General features: G+C 46.4%; 1 protein-coding gene and 1 pseudogene across 2 annotated transcripts in view; one reads left to right on the top strand and one right to left on the bottom strand.

The window, feature by feature from the left end:
- PI4KA (phosphatidylinositol 4-kinase alpha) overlaps positions 1 to 18,922 on the bottom strand; it is a 96,381-nt gene that overhangs the window by 73,507 nt on the left and 3,952 nt on the right. The window lies entirely within an intron of this gene.
- On the top strand, positions 10,646 to 11,794 carry LOC132503178 (WW domain binding protein 1-like; annotated as a pseudogene).

Raw genomic sequence — 18,922 nt, forward strand, 5'->3', positions numbered from 1 at the left:
ATCATGATGAACCACTTGATCAAATATTAGGTTAAACCCTAACTGCTGATATTCAACCATTTCTGACCTATAAAAACAATGCTTTTGTAAAGTTTAACCTAATGTTACAGACATTAAAAATGGCATTTTTCTATGACTAAGCAGTGACACAGAACAATGTTCTAAATGTTCTATAAGTTCACGAAAGGAATGATCTGAATTACATACAGAAAAAATGCTGGAAGAAAATACATCAGGGAGTTCCCTGGCGGTCCAGTGGTTAGGACTCAGCGCTTTCACTGTCGTGGCCCGGGTTCAATCCCTGGTCGCGGAACTAAGATCCCGCAAGCCATGAGGCGCAGCCCAAAATATACATATATGTACATGTGTATATGTATGTGTGTGTGTATATATATATATATATGTGTGTGTGTGTGTGTATATGTATATATATATATAGTCAAAGTGTTAATAGTTTTGACAGATAGGATGACCAGAGGTGAGACATTTCTTCTTCATGCTTTTTTATATTTGCCAAAATATGTTCTAAAGGAAAATATTTCTTGTGTAATCAGAAAAAACATCCAGTAGGTTAAAATAAAAATACATACACATGAGGGGGAATCCATGCTTGTGTGATTAAATGCTTAGGCAAAAGAGCACACAGCAACAGGCAAGCGAGGAACGGAAGTCGAACTTCCCCCTCGTCACTGGGAGAACATGCTTCATGATCGGGGGAAATAAAACACGAAGGAGCTGCAGACCAAGCATGGTAAAGTGATCATTGCAGAGACTCACACTCACATAACAGACAGTCAAGGCTCTCAAGAAACACGCCTGCAAATAAGAAATCCACCACAAGGTGGATTATATCAGAAGGAGCCATTGAGATCCAGAGCTGACCCTTGAGCCGGCACTGACCCGAGGCCTGCGGAAGCCCTCCCACAGGCCCCACCCCCGGCAACACAGACCTGGGGGGGACCCCAAGGCTGGAGGACAAAGTGAGACTCAGAAACGAGGCAGGACTGGCCCAACCTCATTACTAAATATGGAAAAGCTGTAACTGTACAGAAAAGATGACCCTTCAACAGTCCCACACGTCAACACAGACAAGCCTAAGATTTTATATGCTCGTGCTCTCAGTCCTGTCCTCTGTCCCTGGAGGCTTTGGGGGGGCAGGGTAAGGATCATGCTGTATTTTTCTGTAGAAGTGAAATGCACTTGGACTTTGGAGTTAGACCCAGAGTCACCAGGCGACACGTCGAGCCTCAGCTTCCCGTCTATACAGCGTCCCTGTGGGGCCAGGTACGGAGGCACAGCCCTCACCTGGGCTCAGGACTCGCTCCACGGCAAGTGGTGGGCATAGTCCATGGCACTGTGCATCAGTAACGGCCTTTCAATGGCTCCTATGAGGGTCGACGGAAGCAGGACGCCTGTAACTCATTCACTCACTATTCACTGGGCACTACTTGCGGGAGGCGCTGCCCTGGGCGCTGTGGATGCGGAGTGAACCTCGGACCAGGCCCTACCCTCGTTCCAGAGGGGGACAGACAACCTGGGTGAGGACCAGAGATGAGGTCGTGTAAGAGGCGTTAATTCTCCCGGTTGAAAGTTAAGGGAAGAGCTGTCCCTCTCCTTCTCTTTCTTTGAGAACTCACACTAGAAAACTTGCCAAAGGAAGGATTTCCTCCTTTCTTGGAACGGTGCATAAATTCTTTTGAAGACTAGATTGGCACTTTGCGAGCTTTATGACTTAGGAATGTCTTTCTCGAGGACCTGGAGAGCATCTCTTTGGAATGTACACATCGAGGGAGACAGCGCCCATCTCCCCATCTCTGGGGAGGACAGGAGCCTAACTTCCATGGGCTTCAGGCTCCAAGTTGCAAAACCACCTCCTGTCATAAAGGTGGGAGGATGAAGCCAATCAGCTAACACAGTCCATCACTCCAGTTACCAGGTAGTTAGCATGAACTAAGTGTGACAAATGGTGCTGACAAGTCCTCTTATTTGATTTTAGCCCAGTGAGACTTCTAAACAACTATAAAACAATAAATTTGCGCTGTTCTAAGCCACTAAGGTTGTGGGCATTTGTTACAACAGCAATAGGAAACTAATACAGTTGGTCACAGAGTTGTAAACAAAACTCAAAACTTGGACTGCCTATCAAGAAAGATATAAAAATTAATCAGGTTACAGGCAATATTTATTTCCTTCTTTACTCTTTTCTGTATTTTCTGTAAGGAATACTGTTAACTGCAGAATCAGAAAAAAATTTTAAATAGTAGAAACAATTTTGCCACTAATGCAAATCTTATTTCTAAAATGACAATAATACTTATACTCTTAGAGCTCAGAAAATAAGAGAAGAGTGTATAATATTTCAATGGATAGAATCTGGGTAATCCAAGAACAAAGAAGTAACATAAAACCGAAAGAAAATCTAGGTCAACTGAACAAAGTAGATGTTTTTTACATACAACAGTCCTACTACAACTTCTTTAATTCTAACATCTTAATGTCAGCAAAACAACTGCTACTTAACTATAACTTCCCCAAGAGTTTCAATCTAAGTAGGAAGGTTTTTAAAAAGCAGGTGATGCAGCTATCTGGCCCTGATGCAGGTGCATGGCTGCAGAGAGAGGGGTGGCTGGGTGGGGACCTAGGCCGGTGCCACCTGGGACAGGAAGCCCAGGCACATCAAGCTCAACCTCACAAAGCAGCCTTGAAAATGCTCCACAGCTCTGTGTAAACGAAAACCAAATTGATTAAATTACTTCATTAGCAAAAAAATCACGGAAATACTGGATTGTGACATTGAGCTTTCCTTGGTAAAATTTCTCTAAGGAAACACGCAGCACACACAGGCCCAACCCCCACACTGAGAGGACGCTCGGCCCCAGGCCTGAGGGCCACTGACGACCCCCAATCACAGGCAGGGTCCCAGGCAGAGGCCGGGGGAGGGCGCAGCCTCGGCTGCCAAGCGTCCACTTTCAGGAGATGATGTGCCATCCTGCTTCACAGGTTGTGCAACTTGGCCCTGATGGGTTAAGTATGATCTCAGGCAGCAAGCACTTCCCTAGACCCCCTGACTTCTGTCCCCCGACTCATGCACCCGCACTGGCCCCCAACTCTGACACAAACTCCATGCACATGTGCAGCCTGGCAAGGGAGGTCCTCCCTCATACCGACACCCAGCCTGGACCTCTGCCAGGCCACTTCCAGGGTCTCCACTGTCTGCAACATTTCTCAACCTGTCTCGTCTCCCCACAAAACCCTCCCATCGTTCTAAGACGCAGCTCCCCCTCTCCTGCTTGTCAAGCTGCTCTGGACATCAGGTCTATCCCCTCACACCTCTCAGGAGCCCACCAAGAACCCTGGGCTGAGATGCCTGCCCTTCTCATGTCTTACCTTGGAGCCCCTGTGTACTTACCTTCCGTCCCCTGCAGACGGGACTGTGTCCCCCTGGTCACGTGCCCACCACATCCCCATTAACTATCCCCATTCTACAGCTTACAAAAGTGAGGCACAGAGAGGTCAAAGTTCTAATGCAGAATAAAGCTTGAACGCTATAATGAAGAAAAAATGAAAAAATAACATTGAATGATTTTCTTCAGAAGTTTACAACAAATTAACAAGTAGTTTGGTTTCTTTGGGGTGAGGGGGGGAAGAGCCTGTCATTATAAAGTCACTAAGCTCAAAATCTGAAAGAGACGGCCAGGGTCGCTCCCATTTATGAGAAGGATCCAGAGGGGTTGGCTCTGCACGCCACTCTGAGGAGGCCAGTAAGGAACAGACCACAGGAGGCAACAGAGATAACTTCCTCAGACTTTGAGAAGCCCTGACAGTACTATAACCCAAGGCTGTTAAGAGAGATGCCTTGAGGTGAATTTACTGCCAAAGTAAGGAAATGCTGAACCAAATTAGAGAAAATAAGATGCCCTCACAAGTCTGGATTAGTGGGCAGAACACCACAGATGAGAACTCAACATGAGAGTGGGTGTAGGTCAGGTATGTAGGTCAAAATAAAGCTACAATAATAGCGTTACAAGCTGGCCAATTAAACTTTTAAGTATGCAACTTTTGTTATCTGAAACCTCTGGGAATAGTCTTCCTGGAGAAACAAAAGTCCCTGAGAACTGAAGATTATGCTTTAAGTATTAGTGGTATTTTGTTGTTGTTAAATCTGTTTTTTAATTGTCATTCTCCTACGTCCTGCCCCCTTAGAGAACACTGAACATAAGTCAACATTTTCTAAGTGACTCAGAGCGAGCATGATAGACAAAGGTGATTGTGACATGATGCTTGTGTCTTAAAACTATGCCAATTTTGGCAAACTGACAGATCATCTCCCTCAAGCCTCAGCTTTCCCAGGTATAAAAGGATGAACAGATAGATTTTTGCAATGTCTGCTCTAGCAATAAAATCCGGTGAGCCAAGAACTTCCACCTGCAGCCATGAGAGAACAGCAGGATCTGGATTTACCTTCCTGCCAAAAAACAACAGAAAGATGGACAAATACATGAAACCACTGGTTTCATACCCTGGAAAAGCAGCACAGGACTGAAATGCTTAGAGGAGAGGAAACAAGGTGAGTCCTACAGCTGCCCTGATTTTCTGCCAGAAGATGCATCCTGGACCACAAAAAGGGAAGCGCATCCCAAGCAGATCATGCTGGTCTCACTAAGCTGGGGAGACAGAAATGGGAGTACTGGAAGTCTAAAAGCAGCTGGGAATTTTGGAGAAGAGAGAGCTCAACAGAAAAAAAGCTCCACAAATCTGCAAGAGTTCCCCTGAGTCTTTGATGAATATACTAAGACAGACCAGGGTAGGGTAATACTCCACAATGTTGGGCAAAAAACAACCAAGGAACTGTGAGATAAATGGTTCCTGGGTTCTCACAGAGCTGAGAGGAGTCTGAGTTACTCCCAGCCAGAGCGAAAAACCCACAAAGCATTCAGTGGAGAACTTGAAGGGCCACACCTCAGTAGTGGGGCTAAACTACCTGTCGCAAAAGCTATTTCAGACCTGCCCTAACAAAGTTTAAAAACCAGCTCTGAAATAGATGCAGAAAAAGCATGTGAAAAAATTCAACACCCTTCATGATAAAAACACTCAACAGGGACTTCCCTGGTGGTCCAGTGGTTAAGACTCCGCACTTCCATGGCAGGGGGCACAGGTTCGATCCTTGGTTGGGGAACTAAGATCCTGTATGCTCCCCGTGTGGCCAAAAAAAAAAAAAAAAAAAAACACTCAACAAACTAGGAACTTCCTCAACCTGATAAAGATTATCTATGAAAAACCCACAGCCAACATTGTACATAGTAAAAGATGGAAAGCTTACCCCCCCAAGATCAGGAACAAGATAAGGATGTTCACTCTCAACACTTCTACCCAGTGTTGTGCTGGAGGGTCTGGTCAGGGCAATTAGACAAGAGAATGAAATAAAAGCCATCCAGACTGGAAAGAAAAAAGAAAAACTATCTCTATTTGCAGAGGACATGAGCTAAAGGAGAGGTACCCCACCCCCAGGCCATGGACCGGTACCAGTTCGTGGCCATTTCAGAACCGGGTGACACAACAGCAGGTGAGTGGCAGGGGAGCGAGCGAAGCTTCCTCTGTATTTACAGCCGCTCCCCATCACTTGCATTACCACCTGAGCACCGCCTCCTATCAGATCAGTGGCAGCATTAGATTCTCACAGGAGCACAAACCTCACTGTGAACTGTGCATGTGAGGGATCTAGCTTGCATGCTCCTTATGAGAATCTAATGCCTGATGATCTGAGGTGGAGCTGAGGCGGTGATGCTAGTGCTGGGGAGCGGCTGCAAATACAGATTATCATTAGCAGAGAGGTTTCACTGCACAGAGACCATAATAAATTAATTGCTCACAGATTCATATCAAGACCCTATCAGTGAGTGGCAAGTGAAAACAAGCTCAGGGCTCCCACTGATTCTGCATTATGGTGAGTTGTATTATTATTTCACTATATATTACAATGTAATAATAACAGAAATAAAATGCACAATAAACATAATGCACTTGAATCATCTGGAAACCATACCTTTCCCCCACACCAGTCTGTGGAAAAATTGTCTTCCAAGAAACTGGTTCCTGATGCCAAAAAGCTGGGGACCGCTGATCTAAAGAATCCACTAAAAAAAAATTAGACCTAATAAATAAGTTCAGCAAAGTTGCAGGATACAAGATCAATATAGAAGAATCAACTGTAATCAGACTTTCAGTTTTACAAGATGAAAAGAGTTCTAGAGATGGATGGTGGTGATTGTAGTAAAACATTACGAATGTATTTATTTTAAAATAAATGTATTTATTTATTTATGGCTGCATTGGGTCTTTGTTGCTGTGCGGGGGCTTTCTCTAGTTGCGGCGAGCAGGGGCTACTCTTCGTTGTGATGCGCGGGCTTCTCATTGCAGTGGCTTCTCTTATTGCGAGCATGGGCTCTAGGCATGCGGGCTTCAGTAGTTGTGGCACAGGGGCTTAGTTGCTCCATGGCATGTGGGATCTTCCCGGAGCAGGGATTGAACCTGTGTCCACTGCACTGGCAAGTGGATTCTTAACCACTGAGCCACCAGGGAAGTCCCTATGAATGTATTTAATATCACTGATCTGTACACTTAAAAGTGATTAAGATGGCAAATTTTAAATTATGTATATTTTACCACAATAAAGGAAAAAGGGAAAAATCAACTGCATTTCTATACAGTACCAATGAACAGACTGAAGATGATATTAAGAAATTATTCCATGGTGACTTTTACGTCGTGAATTAATTCCATTTACAATACATCAAAAGAACAAAATACTTAGGCATAAATTTAACAAAGGCTTGAAGTACAAAACTTACATTCTAGAAACTACAAAACCTCACTGAAAGTAAAGACCTAAATAAATGGAAAGATATCCCATGATCATGGATGATAAGAATTAATATTAAGATGGCAATTATACTCTAAATTGACCTACAGATTCAACACAATCCCTATTATAACCCGAGGTGACTTCTTTTCAGAAATTGATAAGCTGATCCTAAAATTCACAGGGAAATTCAAGAGACCCACAACAAACAAGGCTATCTTGAAAAGGAAGAGCAAAGTTTGGGGACTCACTCGTCCCAATTTCAAAACTTACTACAAAGTGACAGTAATCAAGACAGTGTGCTAGGGTAAGAACAGATATATAGACCAATGCTAAAATAAAAACAGCTGCCACCCTAGAATTCTATAGTCAGCAGAAATGAAGCTGAAAAAAAAACTTTTTCAAATAGGACAAAGCTGAGAGAATTAATCACACTAGCAGACCTGTACTATAAGAAATGTTAAAACCAATAAAGTAAGGGGAACTTCCTGGTGGTCCAGTAGTTAAGACTACAGGCTTCCACTGCAGGGGGTGCGGCTTCAATCCCTGGCCGGGTAAGTAAGATCCCACATGCCTCATGGTGTGTCCCCCCCCAAAAAAAATCCATAAAGTGTAAACATCAATCTACATAAAGAAATGAAGAGAACTGAAAATACTGTATATATGAAAATGCATATTTTTCATATTTTATGATGATTTAAAGAAATTATAATAATGTATTGTGGAGTTTATAACATAGAAGTAAAAATCTATGACAGCAATCACAAAAAAATGGGGTCAGATCAAATTACGATTATAAGGTTATTACACTATAAGTGAAGTGGTATAATGTTATTTGAAGGTAGACTATGATAAATTAAAGAGATGCATATTTCAATCCTAGAACAACCACTTAAAAAGAGTGACCTGTAGTTAATAAGCCAAAAGTGGAGATAGGGCTTCCCTGGTGGTGCAGTGGATGAGAGTCCGCCTGCCGATGCAGGGGACACGGGTTCGTGCCCTGGTCCAGGAAGATCCCACGTGCCACGGAGTGGCTAGGCCCGTGAGCCATGGCCACTGAGCCTGCGCACCTGGAGCCTGTGCTCTGCAACGCGAGAGGCCACAACAGTGAGAGGCCCACGTACAGCAAAAAAAAAAAAAAAAGTGGAGATAAAATGGAATACCAAAAAATGCTGAATTAATCCAAAGGAAGGCAAGAAAAGAAAAAGAGAACAAAAACCAGATGAGACAGATAGAAAACAAATATCAAGATGGTAGATTTAAATCCAACCATATTAATAATTACATTAAATGTAAATGGTCTAAGAACTCCAACTACAAGGAAGAGATTTTCAGACTGGAAAAGCACGCTACATGCTGTCAACAGGAAAATCACTTTAAATGTAAAGGCAGAAGCTAAAAGTAAAAGGATGGAAAAAGATATACTATGCAAACAACACTAACAAGAAAGCTGGAGTGGCTATATTAATAACAAAGTAGATTTCAGAACAAGGAATATTACTATTCATGATTATAAAGAGATCAATTGATGACAAGGATATAACAATCATAAATGTGTATGAGCCCAAGAATCAAGTTTCAAAATACATGAAGCAAAAACTAACAAAACTCAAAGGAGAAATCGACAGATCCACAATTATGGTTGGAGACCTCAACAATCCTCTCTCAGTAATTGATAGAACAAACAGAAAATCAGTAAAGATACTGAAGACTTAAAAAACCTACTTGACCTTATGGATATTTGCAGGAGACTCCACCCAACAAAAGAAGAATACACATTCTTTTCTTGTACAATTGGAAAATTCACGAAGATATATCTTACCTATGCTGATTCTTAAAGCAAGTCAATGAATTTAAAAGAACTGAAATCAGGGCCTCCCTGGTGGCGCAAGTGGTTGAGGGTCCGCCTGCCGATGCAGGGGATGCGGGTTCGTGCCCCGGTCTGGGAGGATCCCATATGCCGCGGAGCGGCTGGGCCCGTGAGCCATGGCCGCTGGGCCTGCGCATCCGGAGCCTGTGCTCCGCAACGGGAGAGGCCACAACAGTGAGAGGCCCACATACCGCAAAAAGAAAAAAAAAGAACTGAAATCAAACAAAGTATGTTTTCTGACTAAAACAGAATAAACTTAGAAATCAATATCAGAAAAACATCTATAAAACTCCCCAATGTTTTGGAAATTAAACAACATACTTCTAAAGACCTCTGAGTCAAAGAAGAAATCCTATGGGAAATCAGAAAATATTTTGAACATAATGAAAAAGAAAACACAACATATTAAAATTTGTGGAATGTTGTTAAAGCAGCACTTAGAGGGAAATTTACATCTTTAAAGGCTTATATTATCAACAGAAAAGAAAAAAGGTCCAATATTCTATGATCCCATAGTTATATAAGTCCCCCCAAAAGATCTAACAGACAATTTTCCTAAGTGAGAAAAGACATCTAAAAAAACAATATTTAGGGCTTCCCTGGTGGCGCAGTGGTTGAGAGTCCGCCTACCGATGCAGGGGACACAGGTTCGTGCCCCAGTCTGGGAAGATCCCACGTGCCGCGGAGCAACTAGGCCCATGAGCCATGGCCACTGAGCCTGCGCATCTGGAGCCCGTGCTCCACAACGGGAGAGGACACAACAGTGAGAGGCCCGCGTACCGCAAAAAACAAACAAACAAAAAAACCCAATATTTAATATGCATACTAAATGTAATTTTCACAAATCTATTTAAACTGGTCTCAAATATTCCCATCTACAAGCTAATCGTGACATTTTATTTTACTTATTACTAGTATTTTAAATTCTTCACCAATCCCCTAAAGGCTATTAAACTGTTAAACTGCTCTTAAAATAAAGTCCACCATCATTTCCACTACCTGTCCTGGGTCCTCATGTCCTGCCCACCCCCACCCCCAAGCTATAACCACTATAGCCTACTCTAACGTCATCAAATGAGTCAAAAATGTTCCTACCTCTCGGCCTTTGCACAAGCTGTATCCTCTGCTAGGAGAATTCCTTTGTACACACTTCATCAGCTACCTCCTTCAGCTCTGTTTAAAATCTTCCTTGAGGGACTTCCCTGGTGGTCCAGTGGTAAAGAATCCGCCTTCCAGTGCAGGGGACGCACGTTCAATCCCTGGTTGGCGAACTAAGATCCCACATGCCGAGGGGTAACTAAGCCTGAGCGCCTCAACTAGAGAAAACCTGCACACCACAACTAGAGATAGAGAAGTCAGTGTGCCGCAATGAAGAGCCCATGTGCCACAACTAGGACCGGATGCAGCCAAAAATAAACAAATAAAATAAGTAAATATTTTTTAAAAATAAAAAAATAAAGTCTTCCCTGGTCCCCCTATAAATTGGGAGCCCATTTTATCTCTCCTCATACCACTTACCTTTTCTTTAAATTGAGATAAAATTCACCAACATCATTTACTTTTTTTGTGTGTGTGTGTGTGTATGCGGGCCTCTCACTGCTGTGGCCTCTCCAGCTGCGGAGCACAGGCTCCGGACGCGCAGGCTCAGCGGCCATGGCTCACGGGCCCAGCCGCTCTGTGGCATGTGGGATCCTCCCGGACCGGGGCACAAACCCGCGTCCCCTGCATGGGCAGGCGGACTCCCAACCACTGCACCACCAGGGAAGCCCCCATCATTTACTTTTTTAATTGAAGTATAATTGATTTACAATGTTTCAGGTGTACACTGTAAATCAATTATACCATTTAGAGGGAAGAGAAGGAGAGGGAGGAGGAGGGAGGTGGCAGCGTGGTGCTGTAGGAGGAGCGGGAGGGGGATGGAGAGGAGAAGGCTCCTGGGTGGCATGGCTCACCTGCTCCTCCAGGTGCTGCCCAGCCCCCTGTCAGCCAGGGCTGAACCCCTGCAGGATAAGGAAACCTGCGTGGGTACTAACAATCAAAGCTAGCTACACCTGTGACACAGGACACTGCTGTGAACAGTCTCAGTGCTGCAACTACTACTATGAACTCTGGTGGTTCTGGCTCGTGTGGACCATCATTCATCCTGAGCTGCTGCTGCGTGTGTCACCACTGCCGAGCCAAGCACTGCCTTCAGGCCCAACAGCAGCAACCTGAAATCAACCTGAAAGCCTACCGGAAGCCCACAATTACTCAGCGCTGCCATTTTATTTCAGGTTTTTGCCAAACTATTTACTACCTCCTTATGAGGAAGTGGTGAACCGACCTCCAACTCCTCCCCCACCATAGTGCCTTCCAGCTCCAGCAGCAGCAGCTGCCTGCACAGTGTGGCCCTACAGGCGGCAGCCCCCCAGGCGCCAATCCCACCAGGGGCTCCCAGGAGGCTCAGAGCAGCCCCTTGTCAGGCCCAGCAGAAGCAGCATGCGACCCCCAAGCATTGCTGACCCTGAGCCCTCCAACATGCCAGCAGACCCAGCAGCCACAAAAGCCCCCGGGATGGAGTCCAGCGGCTCTGTGGCCGGCCTGGGGGAGGTGGACCCTGGGACCTCCCTGGACAAGGATTCCGAATGTAAGGAGGAGCTGCTGAAAGAATATAGCTCCGAGCAGGGCAGCGCCCTCCCTGACAGCAAAGACAAGACACCCGGCAGACATCACGGCTTCACAGGTGACTTGGGCATCGAAGTGTGTGTGTGCAACTGGGGCCACCATGATGACAACCTCAAAGAGTTCAACGTGCTCATCGACGATGCTCTGGACAGGCCCCTGGACTTCTGCGACAGCTGCCACGTGCCGCCCCCTGGCAACGAGGAGGAAGGGCTCTGCCAGCCCTCTGAGGAGCAGGCCCAGCCGGGCACCCCCACCTGCCGCGGCTGCCTGCCTGCCTGCTGCTGAACACCATCAACGAGCAGGACTCCCCAAACTCCCAGAGCAGCAGCTCCCCCAGCTAGAGCAGGCCCTGCCTACACCCGAGAACTTGGTGACGCAACCAGGGTAGGGGAGAACCATGAGAGAAGCATTGAGTGACTGTGTTCCTTATTTTTTTTTTCCCCTCTGCTCCTGCATTTTCCTGCATCTCCAGGTACAGTTTGGGGTGTGGGTGCCTTGCCCCCCATAGAAACACAGTATCGTGGAGGGCCAAGAAGTTGTCCTGTGACTCATTCCTCATACCCCACCCTGTCCCCCTTTACATCATGTCTCACTACCTGCTTGGGTCAGAGAGATGTGTGTTTCAGAAGCCCCCAAGGAGGGGATGAGACTGTGTCCTGAGGTGACTCTTGGTGATGGAATGGATTCATGTTCTGGTGTGAGTTTACGAGAACCTTGCCGCATCTCAGTCCAAGAGAGGGGGCAGGTCTCAGCCCTGGGTGAAGCCCCCAGAGGTCCGGGGATTGTCGCCCCTTGCTGCCAGTGTCTCCAGAGCAGGAACTGGGCTCCTCCTGTGGGAGGATAAGAGCTGATCGGCGGTTGCATGGTGGGTTGGTAAAGGGCTTGTGCTCTCAAATTCCAGGTGACGAGATCAAGGTGGCATGATGCATCCTGGAGGGGTCCCTTCCCAGCAGGTTCTGGCTGGCTGCGGACTGATTCAAGTGTGGAATATTACACCTGCCTTCTCTTTGGTTTTTCTCTTTAAAGGGTTTTTTTTTTTGTTGTTGTTGTTGTTGTTTTTTGCGGTACGCGGGCCTCTCACTGTTGTGGCCTCTCCCGTTGCGGAGCACAGGCTCCGGACGCGCAGGCTCAACGGCCTTGGCTCACGGGCCCAACCGCTCCGCGGCATGTGGGATCTTCCCAGACCGGGGCACGAACCCGCGTCACCTGCATCGGCAGACGGACTCTCAACCACTGCGCCACCAGGGAAGCCCTGGTTTTTCTCTTTAAAAAAAAAAAAAAAGGGCCTCCCTGGTGGCGCAAGTGGTTGGGAGTCCGCCTGCCGATGCAGGGGATACTGGTTCGTGCCCCGGTCTGGGAGGATCCTATATGCCGCGGAGCGGCTGGGCCCGTGAGCCATGGCCGCTGAGCCTGCGCGTCCGGAGCCTGCACGTCCGGAGCCTGTGCTCCGCAACGGGGGAGGCCACAACAGTGAGAGGCCCGCATACCGCAAAAAAAAAAAAAAAAAAAAAAAAAACAAGAGCGAGCTGAAAATAAGAACTTGACCAATGGGCAGGCAAGAATTCTGTTTTGGAAAAGGAAAATTTGTGGCTTTTTCCCAACTTGGCCTTCAAAAAGTCCTGGCTACAGTTGAGCCAGAAGGAGATGTTTTGTGTGCAGGCTTGGGTGGGGGCTATCTCTGGAACTTCTGTGGGTGAGCAGGAGGCCCTGCGCTGTGGCAGCAGATAGAGGTGCAGCTTTCCGCATCTCTGCCCTTTAATCTGTGCCCACAGGTGATCAGTACCCTCCCCCACCCCAAGCACACATCTGCTGGCCTTCACGTCTCACTGTTCTCTACGAACAAATGAGGGGGCTGTGGGTCCTGAGAAAGGGCAGTCCCGCAGCCTGACTCACACAGTATTTTCTCTTGATTCTGAATAAGTTGTTTTGTTTATTTGTTTGTTTTTTCAAACTGACCATTTGGAAAAAATGCCTTGGTTATCTGTGGTTTTCTTGCCCTTTCCCTGCTCCGCCCCGCCTTGAATGGGGTAACTAATTTTTGTAGCCTATGTCAAGTGTCTAAGTGGCCCAGGTAGGAGGGTGAAGGCAGCCATCCCGAAGGACCACAGGATCCTTATCACTGTAGTTTGGCTTCAGAAACCAGTTGAGCTCTCACAGGAATAATCTGAATGGAAAAAGCAAACTGCTGAAACTAACATTCCCTATCCAGCTCTGTTCATATGAAGAGTTTGGTTCTTCCCCCACTCTTGAACGATAACATTCAGAGTAGACATTGATGTTATGGTAAGAAATGAAAGTATATATATGAACACACATGTATATATGTGTATGTGTGTATATATATATATATGTATATATATACACGCACACACACATGCACACAAAACAGACAAATCCAAGGCTGTGAGGTGAACGAGTGTCTGAGTTTGGAGTCCACAAAACCAAAATCCATGTTGAACAAAGTGCAGTCCATATACAGTGACTTTCTGGATAACCTGTGTGTGTCTGTCCATTGTGTGTGAGCCCCCAGCCCTGCTTTCCTGTGAATACACTTTGAACAGCAGCGACTCTGCTCACATTACCCACACGTTTGAAGCAGGCGCAGCCCTCTCAAGGTAACTTATTTTACGCATTTACTGTTTACTGAGCAAATGTCTGTGCACTTGGGTGTACTCAGCAGTGCTGTCGGCGGCAGTCCCCGCATTTGCCAGAGATGCTGTGCTCCAAGTAGAGGTTTTACTCTACCCATCACTGCAATTTGCACATTGCTCCACGGACACTCAGAGGCCTGTGTTCTGCTCCCTGTAAACGGAAACGTGCTCTGAGCCTGTCTGCCTCCCTCAGCTGCTCCTGGCCCTCAGCGTCAGCCCCTGGGGGTGTCCACAACCGCTCGGGACAGAAGGTCAAGGTGGAACCTCAGACAGAAGCTGGACTAGATCTTCAGTGTCAAGCTCGGACTGGCTGTGGCCCAGACGTCAGCCTTGCGCAGAACTGCCAGGAGGGTTTGGTGGCCACCACAGTGCTGTAGGGCTTACCTCCCTCTACTGAGGTCCAGCACATAGCTAGTGCGTGGCGAGAGTGGGCAGGAGTGTGCCAGCGGCCCTCAGATGCTTTTCCTGCCACCTTTTTTTGTTTTGCTTTTTGTTTTTATCCCAAACAATTCACTGAAGTGTCTCAAGATCAAGTTTTACCAAAATGAATCCTGCTTGAGTTAACTGGTCGAAGGGATGGATTCTGGCCCTCTCAGTATTCCTTCTCCAGTCAGAGTGGGGAACTGGTCCATGTGTTTAAGGCTGGGTTCACTGCAGCATCCAACCCGAAAGGCACGAGAAGAAGAAAACACAGTGGGTGGAGCTGGGCTCGAGTCCAGCGTCACAGTCTGGCCCCTGCTACATGAGGCTGCCCTGCATGATGAAAGATGGAAGTAGGGAGCTGAAGGACTTGTGAGGGAGCCAGGGAGATTTGAGGGAGTCTGATGTTCCAGGTGAACGAGAAGAAAGGGGTTGGTCGAGGGTTTGGTGCTACATTCGGAAGATTTGCAAATACACATTCCCGTGTGAGGCACATCACCCTTTATCAGTTATTGTGAATATGTGTATTTTAAGCAATAAGATTCAGCTGGTCAGACTTTTCTGGGCAGCCTTGGTGACGTATTTCCTGTCCTGTGACTGTTCTGAAGACAGAGTGGCTCTAACCACTGTGAGAAGCCCAAAGAAAGTCGATCCCCGAAAAAAAAAAATGATACCATTTATACCATTTACTTTTGCTTCATGGCACTTGTTACCATTTTAAATCATATTTACTTGTAGTTCTTTGTTTAAGGCTGTTTGTCTCTCTCCATGGTAAACGCCATGACAACAAGATCATGTCTATTTATTTGTCCCTCCAAGGCGCCCGTCCAGGGCCCATCACAGTGCCTGGCAATCAGCAGGCACTCAAAGACTTAGTGCATGAATGAATGGGTGGATGAGGTCACCATCTTTTGCTTTCATAATGGTGTACCCTTGGCTGTCCTGAATCCCGGCTTCCAGACCAGCTCTAAATGGAAACATTCAGAAGAGAATGGCTTCCACAGCAAAGATAGAGCCTCTCAGACTCAACGAATAAACGCAAGGGGGACCTGAGGGGTTTTGCCTCAAACCTGTATTTACGCATCAGGTTTTCACACAAATGAAAGTAGGGCTCTGGCTGGCTTGGCAATGTTCACAAAAGGCCAAGCTTTTTTCATGAGAGAAGCAATACAAAAATATATAAATAAGAAACCAGGAAAGTAAGTACACAGAAACATTTCAGCAACTAAAATCCATGATGGGAACAGCTGCTGGTGGAAGGGACTCGAGGCAACCACATTTTCACTGGATGCAAACTGACAGCAAAAAAGAGAATCCACAGTGAGGAGTCAGAAATAGAACATCTTTGCCCTCTGGGGGAGCAGACGGCTAGTGACACATCACTCCTGATTCTCCCTAGGGCACTGACACAAACAACGCAGCCATAATCAGCTTCCTAACGCACACCAGCCTCAGGCCCTGAAACATCCACGGGTTCTTCCTTGTCTCACCAATTAGATGCAGACTCTGAGTCTAGGAACATAAACAAGGTCATCTGCTTTCTTCTCCAGCCTCATCTCCACTCTTCTCTTTAAACACACACTGTTCCGCTAAACACTATCATCTGCTGTTTCTCATTCTCCTCTGTGCTGTGCCCTCTGTTCTCTCCATCTAAAATGACCCTCCCTCGCCAATGCGCTTAGTACTTGCAAATGCCCATCCTCATGGCTTCCAAGCCATCCCTAAGTAAAATCTCAACTGAGGGTAACCTCCCAATACTTTTGCTTTCTCGGAGCACTTTTCACTTTTTTACCTTCTATTACATTCTTCACAAACCTATTAAGAGCCATGGAGAAAAGGTTTGGGGCCCAAATTAGAAATTATCTGCACCTCCCACTCCCACCCCAGCAAAGTACAAAACAGCTAAATATCCTCCCAGGGTATTTTTATTGAAAAGCTACACAGTTCACCACCAGCTCCTTTCTGGACAGACACTGGCCAGCCCTGCACCTAATACTGCTACTACTAATTTGTAAGTTAGTTGAGGGTCAGGATTGTGTGCACACCTAGCAGACCCAGAGTGGGCACAGCCAGGAGTCAGTGCTCAAGCAGCAGGACTGCAAGCATGAAGAGAACACAGAACATTCAAGTTTCCACATAACGGAAAACAAAAACATGGCAACATCACACGAACCTAGCAATTCTGCCTTGGGAGCTGTTTGTTTGCTTAATTCACAATATAAATAGCCAACCACGGTCAATATCATTATCTTGGGCTCAAAAGAATAAGGTACCCTTTTAGGCTGACTGAGTTGGCAGGAAAAAATACAGGAAAATCGGGCCTCCCTGGTGGCGCAGTGGTTGAGAGTCCGCCTGCCGATGCAGGGGATACGGGTTCGTGCCCCGATCTGGGAGGATCCCATATGCCGCGGAGCGGCTGGGCCCGTGAGCCATGGCCGCTGGGCCTGCGCATCCGGAGCCTGTGCTCCGCAACGGGAGAGGCCACAACAGTGAGAGGCCCGCATACCGCAAAAAGAAAAAAAAAAAAAAATACAGGAAAATCCAACCTTGTGAAGCTATAGATAAACATGCACAAGGTGTCTTGCTAATGCTATCACAACTAAGTACAATCCTTTGGAAACAGGTGGGCAGTAAACATCAAGACCCATCAGTGATTTAACACAAGGATGTAATTCAGAAGAAGACAACATGCTAGGTGTACAAACATGCTGTTTTACATGGAAAAACTAGAAAGTCTAAACAGAGAAATGCTTAAGTATGGTCTATCAACGCAAAAAATGACATGCCACCATCAAAATAATAAATATGGGCTACTTTTGCAAAAAGCAATAAAGTGAACATAGCTATATATGGTTAAAAACTAAAACAGAGCTTTAAGAAATGACAGTGCTGATGGGTTAATGTCATGGGCTGAATCGTGTCCTCCATCAAATTCATATATTGAAGTCCTAATGCCTAGGTACCTCAGAATGTGACTGTATTTGGACATAAGGTCATGAAAGAGGTAATTAAGTTAAAATCAGGTGATGAGGGAGGGCCAGTCCTACCAATCTGACTGGTGTCCTTCTAAGAAGAGGAGATTAGAACACAGACAGACACAGAGGGAGACCATGTGAAGACACGGGGAGAAGACGGCCATCTACATGCCAAAGAGAGAGGCTTGTACAGAAACCTGCCCTGCTGACACCTTCATCATGGCCTTCCAGCCTCAGAATTGTGAGAAACTTCATTTCTGTTGTTTAAGCCACGGTGGCCCTTTGTTATGGCAGCCCCAGAAAACTAATACAGTTAATGTGGCTTGATTACAAGTAACATATTTTTTTCTTCTTCCAATTTCTTCCTAAAATATTTTAGAGTTGATTTAATAACACTGGTTCTAACAACATGAATATCCTCTGCTGAAGCTTATTCTCTCTCCTCTCCATGTTTTTGTTTTGTTTTTTAACATGGCCTCACAAAGGAATGGGAGCAGGATGGGAAATTTTCAGCTTCGTGATGCTGAAAAAATGCCAATACCAGGATTTTCACTCCACAGCAGACCACTCTAAAGGACTGGATAAACATGAACTCCAGAAAGCCCACTGCCCTAAGCACCTGGCCACACATTCCTCCAGTTACTTATGAGTTACCCAGCACATCTCCTGAAGCACACCTGTCCACCAGGGCGGGTCCAGCCCATCCCTAACGCCACAGTGCCCTTTAAACATCAGGTTAATAGTTAGCTAAACACCTCAAGATTCTGGCACCCTAACTGAAGAAGAGAGAGAGTATTTTCAGAAATGGGGAAGGAGTCTGATCAAAGCCTCTTGAGGGTGGGAAGGGGAGCAGGAGGGCATGGAATGCTGCCTGCTTTGCAGCTCTGCCTAGAACTCTCCACGTCCTGGGCTCAGGGTCCATTAGTACGGCACAGGCCAGGCGAGAAGAGGCAGGAACAGGTACCCTGACTTCCAGGGTACAGAGGAGTATGACCAGGCAGAGCCAGGACGAGGCTCAGCAGGGGCGGCTCAGCAACATTCTCAAGACAGGCAAGATCCAGGAAAGCAGAGCAAAAGATGGGCAGGCAGATGGAAATCAGAGATGGATTCAGTGTAGGCAGGACTCTCTCTCTTCTCAATTTTTCTCCTCTCCTCTTTCCCCCAGAGGGAGAGGGCTGAGGCCTGAGTGGGCCTCACGGAGGGTGTCCTCAGAGGTGGGCTGCAATCCCAGGGGTGGGCTGGGACTCCAGTCTTAGAGGCAGCCTAACAGGAAAAGGTCAAAGCTCAGATAAGGATCCTAGATTTGATGCCCAGGGCCCTTGGGTCTGGCTACCTGAACACGGCAGGAGTGTGGTCACCAGACCTGGAGCACAAGAGCACATGGGGGACTTGCAACAAAACTGACTTGTTGCTGGCCACCTGAGCAACCAAATTAGGAGTTTCTTATTTACCTGGCCTAATGCATACCAATTAACAATAGGTG

This window comes from Mesoplodon densirostris, chromosome 15 (assembly GCF_025265405.1).
Source record: "Mesoplodon densirostris isolate mMesDen1 chromosome 15, mMesDen1 primary haplotype, whole genome shotgun sequence".
Classification (NCBI taxonomy): domain Eukaryota; kingdom Metazoa; phylum Chordata; class Mammalia; order Artiodactyla; family Ziphiidae; genus Mesoplodon; species Mesoplodon densirostris.